We start from the raw sequence: 8,043 nt of genomic DNA on the forward strand, positions 1-8,043 counted from the left end.
CTCCAGACTTCAGACTGTTCTACCTGGGCTCACGTTCTCGAAAAAAAGAAAGGGAGAACATGCTTGTTCCCAGCAACGTGACAAATGCTCGTGTGATCGTGTCTCGTTTTCTTTTTCTTCCTTTTTTGTTCCTCGTGTCGTGTTCGTGTCTCGGTGCGTTTGCCTGGCTCCCGTGGCTCCACGGTTCCACCGTTCATACTCATCTTCTACCTGAAAGGTGTGCGATTCCACGGGCAGGACCCGATTCACGTCGCACGTTAACCCGCCAGCCGTTGGATCTGGCCATGGAGCAATATCGGGCGTCGCATTGGGTACAATTTAACGGGCCGAGTGGATCGGGTCCGGCTTAACGGGCTGGTTGGATCGGGCGTCCCACCCGGGCACCATACGGCAGGAAGGTTCGAGAAGTACCGGCCCGTGCCGCCGAGATGCCCACCACCGCAGAGAGGAAGAGGAGCTGCAGCGACGCCGTGGAAGAGGAGCCGCCGCAACGCCGCGGAAGAGCTGCCGCGCACGGCCTGTGCCATCGTGAGCCGGTCCGCCCGAGCCCGCCATGCCTTGCCGTCGCGTCGCGCCGATCTGGCTGCCGGGCCACCGCGGGGGAAGGAGCCGCCACATCACGTTGCCGCGGAGGCGGAGTCCTCCGCCGGATGCCGCACCGCTGACGGGGTGTCAGCCCACCCCCGCGCGGCTGGCCGCCGGGGCCGGCCGCACCCGCCTGGCCACCCTGCGCTGCCACCGGAGCCGGACGCGCCGCCGCGAGCCGGAATCAATCCATCAAGCGCAGCATCCGGGGCCACCCGCGCCCTCTAGGCCTTGCCACCGCGTCAGGCATCACCCGTGTCGGGAGAGAGAGGGCTCTCGAGAGTGAGCGAGAGAGAGAACGCACTGCGATGGGATAGGGAAAGGAGATGAGGAGAGGAAGAGATAAGATACGACCGGCTGTGACCTTTCCGATTTTTTTAAGCATTGCAGTAAAAGGATCTGACCAGCTGCAGCTGCAGCTCCTCATCGTGGTGAAAAAGAGAGAGTGGACACTAGCCTTGTTTGGTTTCAAAGCGCTAGCTAGCGCTGTAAAGAGAATCTCGCATGTATGGTGTGCTAAATGAAGTCTATTTATAAAACTTTTTTAAACATGGGTTTAACTTTTCGCTACTGTGATGCTACAGTAACCATCCTCTAATCGTGTGTCAAATGCCTCATTAGATTCTTCAGGGTCATTAGCGCGGAGGTTCTGAAGTTGGTTTTGTAAACTGACTTTGTTTGACATCGTAATAAGCGGTTAAAATATCACTATTCACTAGCACGCTACAAACCAAACGGTGCCACTATGTGCACCACAGTATTTAACTTATTTCTTTCCGCTGAGTGAAATGTTATGTAGGGGCTGAACAAATTTGTGCAGGTAATAAAAAAAGAAATATAGGTTCATTATTATGATATTGACATCGTCTACAATATATAATTTAAACTAATCATATTTTACATAAATTATTCTGATCATATTTTTTATAATATTTTATCTGTGAATGTGACTACTCTAATTTTGTTTTCAATCTATATAATTCCTTCTTACGATTCCAGACGAGATCTAAGGCCAGCAAAGCAGGCCACGTAGCGGGCAACCCCTGTCCATTGGATGGGAAGACGGCTTAGATCGTGCGAACCCTTGTTTTCTGAAAAAAGAAAGCACTCGAACTTTAATCAAATCAACTCGCACTGCGAAGACTATTTCATATTAACATTTTTAAAAAAGAACCTCAATCTGTACCAAAATGAATCCGGCATCCAAACCTCCTCTCAGAAATTTTTCCGAAATTTCCCCTACATTTATCAAAATTAACCCACACTCCATTCTGTCTCAGCCCTTTTTTTTCTATAATAACCTCATAGTTTTATAGAATATAAACACAATATGTTGGATCAATTATATCATATAGGATCTGTTGAATTTAGAACTTGAACATCGAAGCAACTTCAAATTAAAATGTATCGAATATAAAAGATGATTAAAATTTCTAAAACTATAACCTCACTACATAACAAAAATTTGAAATTCAAAACTCTTTTATATTCACTTGCATAAAATTTTACATTAAAACAGAATATACACTTACAACTAGAACACCAAAATATCTTTAATTAGAATATAAATTATTTTAATCATATTTATAATAATGTTTTATCTATGAATGTGACTACTCTAATTTTGTTTTCAATCTATATAATTCCTTCTTATGATTCTAGGCGAGATCTAAAGCCAGCAAAGCAGGCCACGTAGCGGGCAACCCCTGGCCATTGGACGGGATGATGACTTAGATCGTGCAAGCCCCTGTATTTTGAAAAAAGAAAGGACTCAAATTTTAGTCAAATCAGCTTGCACTTTGAAGACTATTTCATATTAACAGTTAAAAAAACTCAATCTTTACCAAAATGAATCCAGCATCCAAGCCTCCTCTTCGAAAATTTTCGAAAATCCCCCCATATTTACCAAAATTAACCCACTTTCTATTCTCTCTTAGTTTATAGGCTCAATAATATCATATAGGATCTGTTGAACCTAGAACTCGAACACCGAAACAATTTCAAATTAAAATGTACCGAATATAAAAGTTGATTAAAATATCTAAAACTATAGTTTCACTACATAACTAAATTTGAAATTCAAAGCTCTTTTATAATTCACTTGCATAAAATTTTACATTAGAACAGAATATACACTTATAATTAGAACACCAAAATATCATCATATTAAAAAAAACGTTGCAAACGAAAGCTGCGGAATATTTCTAAATCTAAAACTTTTTAGTGGACAAAGCTTTCATATATATATATATATATATATATATATATATATATATATATATATATATATATATATATATATATATATATATATATATATATAACTACAACATGTTATTCTAGCAGGGAAATAGCAAAGGCAACAATAACTTGGGAATAAAACAAACTATACAGATTTCTAAATCTAAAACTTTTTAGTGGAGACAGCTTTCATATATATATATATATATATATATATATATATATATATATATATATATATATATATAGTAGGTCTATTGGGTACCTGGGTATGAAATAAGATACTACATGCCCGACCCAGCCAGCACCACCCAGGCGCACCGAGCATCCGATTGCCCCCGCGTTGCCCTGTTTTTCCCTCACGGTTTTGTTCCGCGTCAGCCCCATCCCCACCCGGCCACCCCACGACCCCCCGAAGCGGTTTCTCCTCCCAGCTCGTGGTTAGTTTTCCCGACACTACTCCACCGGCCTGCTCGCGATCTGTCCGCCCTTCCTCCCGGAGATGACCCCGGGACTGGCACCGCCGGTGAATCTCTGCGTACCCCCGCGGTCAAGGCGATGCCCTCCCGTTCCCGTCGCTGCTCACTCCTCCCATCGCCAGTTTTCCCGACGCCACTCCGCCGCCCAGCTCACGGTACGTCTGCTGTTCCTCCCATCGCCGATCCGGGGACTGGCGCCGCCAGCCAGCTCCTGTATGTCCCCGCAGCCAAGGCGATGCCCTCTCTTTCCGACGCGGCTCACTCCTCCCGTTGTTGTTCCGTGAGACCGCTCAATTCTCTGCATCGGCGGCGACGGCAACAGAAGCGTTGGACGGACAGTAGGGATCCAATCTTCTCCGCGACAGCTTGATATTCCTCCCGTGTAGATGCTCCAGCGAGTCATGTGCCCCATCGAGCTCCTCGCCCTGCGCAAGTTGCTCCTTGATCTACCTCACCCTGAATCCCCAAGGTGCGCAGATCAATCCAAGTATGCCCTGCGAGCATGTTTTCCATTCTAATTTCCTCTTTGCGAGCAGATAAAAGATTCTTGGAGAGGAGGATCTTAACTAGTTCTAGTTTATTTGGACCATGGCGGATGTGATTTCTGGATGGATATTGGTTGAGATTTTTTTTTTTCAATCGGCTGCTGTTTTACTCCCCGCTTGGTGCGATGGTGCCACCGCTGCCTGCTGGGATGACTGGATCTACCCTGGTGCCAACGACTATTCGACAATATGCTGAATGCCAAGACCTCCTTGCGAAACTATCAGGTGATGCTTGCCAGTGCTGGTTCAGTCTCGTTCCCCATTGTCATCAGTTTGTACTTCAGCTCCTGCATATTTTGTTCTGGCTCCTGCATGAGATGGGTCCAGGAAACTTCAGTCTTCTCTGCATTTATGTTTTTTGTTAATAGTTCAAGTTATGCAGTAAAGGTTAGATCAGGGTGCCAATTACATGATTTTCTTACAGAAATACCTTTTTGTTTCCTGAAATCCTATCAGTATGTCTTCTTAGATTGCACTGCACCTATTAAACTTTGGGCATAATATGCAGTATCGATCAATCTATACTTATCTATATATAGGTGTTGATCGTTCAGATTTGTGGTTTCTGATTGTTACACTTTATGGCATGCTTAGTAGAACTTCTTGTGTGACAAAGAGGTGCTCATATGCTCATAAATCTTATATCTAATGAACATTGTTGTCCATATGCATGCTTATGTATTCTCAACGGGTATTATATTTGGACAACCTACATCAGACACTCTCCCAGATGATTGGATTTCCACACTCCGTGTGAGATTCTATCATAAGTCCCTGATTGAGTGGCTAACAAATGCTGACCGAATTAGGTGCAGGGATTGAACCGATGCGTACAGTTTCCTACCAGTGAGTTGTTCTTCAAATTTGGTTGCTGGTCCAAATATTTAGATTTTTTTCCATTGTAGCTGATGAACTCATCTTGAATTGTGAATTGCAGTTTAAGCTGGGCAAGCACTTATCACGCTGCAGCTGGCAGTGCACCGGATGAATTTTGCACATGGACATGAAGTGCATCAGAGAAGGTAAGGTACATTCCACCAATTGCAAGTGCCTGCATTATCTTACTAAGGTTCATTAATATTTGTTATACTTTGTATGATTACAGAATCCCTGTTATGTCATATCACGAGCTCCCTAACTAATTGACCGTAAATAAGGTAGTATAGTATAGATAAAAGAACATGTTGTCTCTGTTATTTCAGCTGGCCTGATATTATCGATTAGTTCAGATAAAGTCCCTTGCTAGTGATGACATCCTAATAAATTTCCTTTTCCTCACACAATTGACACAAAGGTTAGTGCATATTGATTTGCTGACTGCAGTCTTAATTGAACCTGTCCACCTGGATTATCGATAATTAGTTCATCCTGAGTCTTAGATTCACATAGACTTCTCTGCAATTCTGCAGTTCATTGATGAGGTGACCTGCTGTTCTGAGCTTAGCCGCGAGCTAGATGTCATGTATAGCAGACTACAAAGTTTTGATTGGATGTACGGGCACCATAGGGTGTCCTGGTGCTGATTCTTGTGGCGACGAGCTGCCATATACTCGTTTAGCACATGTCTTTGCAATACCAACGGATGTTTCACCTGATACTGAATTTTTCTTTAGGGAAACTATTCAACTGAAACTGATTAGGATTTGCCATTTTTGGTTTATTATCCCATCATGTGTAGACCAATGTTAGATCATAGATTTACCCATCATCAACAACATCCACTAGTGAAACTGTATCCAAATGAACCATGCCATGAGATTAGGAGGCCGTGAGCATACGAACTATAGCAGATTGTGCAAATAGAGTCAATGAAAAATTAACTTGTGCTCTGTGTTTAGGAATGCAATCATGTACCAATCTTTAGCAAAATATACTCAATTTTGTTATTAAATTTTGGATGAATCAACCATATGTGTCGCTGCCCCTCCTCTTTCCTGAACGGTTGCTCTTTAGTTGGCAGCACGCCCACTCAGTCTGTAACTCTGCATCTCCCATCCAATTTGGGTGCACTAATACTTGATTTAATTCCACCTTAAATAAATCTAAGCAGACCATTTGAGATCTGATTGGTCTATATTGCTTCATGATGTAATTACATACCATTTTGCTGTTGATTGTCTCCTAGACCAAGCAATTTATTACCAATCATCGCTTTCCTGTAAAGTTTGACTGTTGAGTACCTGTTGTGAAGATGAGTGCCTGTTGAGAATTCAGATATACAACATGCTTTTGTTCAGAGACGGAGATGTCCAGATGCGCATTGTTGCAGCAAACTTATATTTGATAAGGTTTCTTTCTAGAGAAACTACATTTATTCAGACTCCTTAGATGCATACTGATGACTATCTACATAAGTGATAATTTTTTGGATAATAATATAGATTAATCAATAGAATGCACCTCGGGTACCCAGACCTATCCAGTTCAACTTCTATGCAATCATTTGGCAATGCTGATGTTATTAATGGCAAATATAGTCTGAATTTGATGGTACAGTCCTAATGTTTATTGCTGTCTATTCAATCATTTTGTGCAGCAAGTTGGACACCAGGACTGCTTGCTGTAAATTGCACATGCTGGAGTTGCTTGCTTGATGGAGATGGCGCGTGCACAGACTTTTTTTAGGGAGAATAGAGCTTCGTGCACAGATATTCGTTTGCCAATCTCAAACAATCATTTTCTGTACATAAATCAATCAGCCGTATGAGGGGCACCAGAACATGGAGTACAAACAACGGAATTAGTTTGCTTTGGATCGTAAATACTGAATTTCACAACATCGATGAATGACTGGAGCATGTGCATGCGATATTTGTGTTTTGGTGACTTTTTTTAAGATTTTGGTGACTTTTTTTTAAGAAAAAGGAAGAACGTTGGTAGCTACCTACCTGGTAGTATATGTCCCTAATCGGCTACTGACGTATTGATCACTACGGGTGAGAAATCATCGCACGCCATCAGCTTTTAATTTAAATTAGTCCAGCTGGTTCTAATTGCTTCGCAAGAGGAAACATCCATTGCACATCCCAGATAAAAACACGTCTCCGTGAATTCCTTCGAATAAAAAAAGTATTTAGTACTAGCACTCGTTGGAAAACCAGACAGGAAAAAGGAACATGTGAAAAACCGGTGCTCGGTGGAAAACCAGACGTGCGAAGGCAGGAAAGAAAAAAAACTGCGAACGTAGGCAGGAAAGAAAAAACTGCGAACGTAGGCAGGAAAGAAAAAAACTGCAAACGTGGACGCGGAACGTGGGGCGGGGGCGTCAGGTTGGGGACGGGCGGACCATCCTACAGCCGGACGGAACGGCGCACAGCAGGCTGGCTCGGGTATGGAATAACTATTCCATACCCAGGGTAGAGATTAGCCCTGGCCTATATATATATATATATATATATATATATATATATATATATATATATATATATATATATATATATATATATATATATATATATATATATACAACATGTTATTCTAGTAGGGAAATAGCAAAGGCAATATATATACAACATGTTATTCTAGTAGGGAAATAGCAAAGGCAACAATAACTTGGGAATAAAACAAACTATAACGAATTGACATATTCTTGCCAACTATATTGAAGTCGTTAACAAAATAGTGTATCAAGCTAAGTACGCTCTTATTCCATGCATGAAATAAAGCGATTTACCCACCTTACAATCCTTTAAAAAATCTATTCGCCTACACAAAAATAGTACCCGCATATGAAATAATAGTCCATCAAATATAGTAATGTAGTGTAAAACACAGGCACAATTAACGAACCCATGCTGCAACAAGTTTACCGAACCTAACCTTTTGCACATAATTCAGTTTATAAATTAAAATAATATACTTGCTCTACCACATCTTTGTTACATGCTCCCACTGGGGAATAATTTGGTCACCCAAAATTGAATACTAGGAGCTATTGCATACAATATATAATCAGTTGCACGATACTGGAATGACCACTTTATCAAATGTTGGCTTTTTCAGACAAGTAAACAGTACTTATATCAAAATTCTACTCAAATTAATTGTCAATTAGGTAAATCTATTAAATAAAATGGTCCCATATTGGTCTTGCGCGGCAAGGCCGCGTGCATTTTCTAGTTGGATCCGATCCGCCAGTACACAACCACGGCCACGGGCATGGGCGCATGGCGCGATGTGCTTCGTAGGACAAA

The 8,043-nt window shown here is 41.8% G+C and overlaps 1 long non-coding RNA gene across 4 annotated transcripts; it reads left to right on the forward strand.

Moving 5' to 3' along the window:
• The first annotated feature begins 3,120 nt into the window (after window positions 1-3,120).
• LOC120656573 lies at window positions 3,121-6,661 on the forward strand. 4 transcript variants are annotated; one of them, XR_005667952.1, is made up of 5 exons: window positions 3,121-3,774; window positions 3,842-4,696; window positions 4,788-4,872; window positions 6,042-6,138; window positions 6,387-6,661. It is a non-coding gene; the product is annotated as an uncharacterized LOC120656573 (long non-coding RNA). The 4 variants fall into 4 exon arrangements; XR_005667953.1 differs by having other exon boundaries at window positions 3,122-3,774; window positions 6,088-6,138; XR_005667951.1 differs by lacking the exon at window positions 6,042-6,138 and having other exon boundaries at window positions 3,124-3,774; window positions 4,788-4,877.
• Window positions 6,662-8,043: the final 1,382 nt, after the last annotated feature.

Source organism: Panicum virgatum, chromosome 1N (genome assembly GCF_016808335.1).
Source record: "Panicum virgatum strain AP13 chromosome 1N, P.virgatum_v5, whole genome shotgun sequence".
Lineage (NCBI taxonomy): Eukaryota > Viridiplantae > Streptophyta > Magnoliopsida > Poales > Poaceae > Panicum > Panicum virgatum.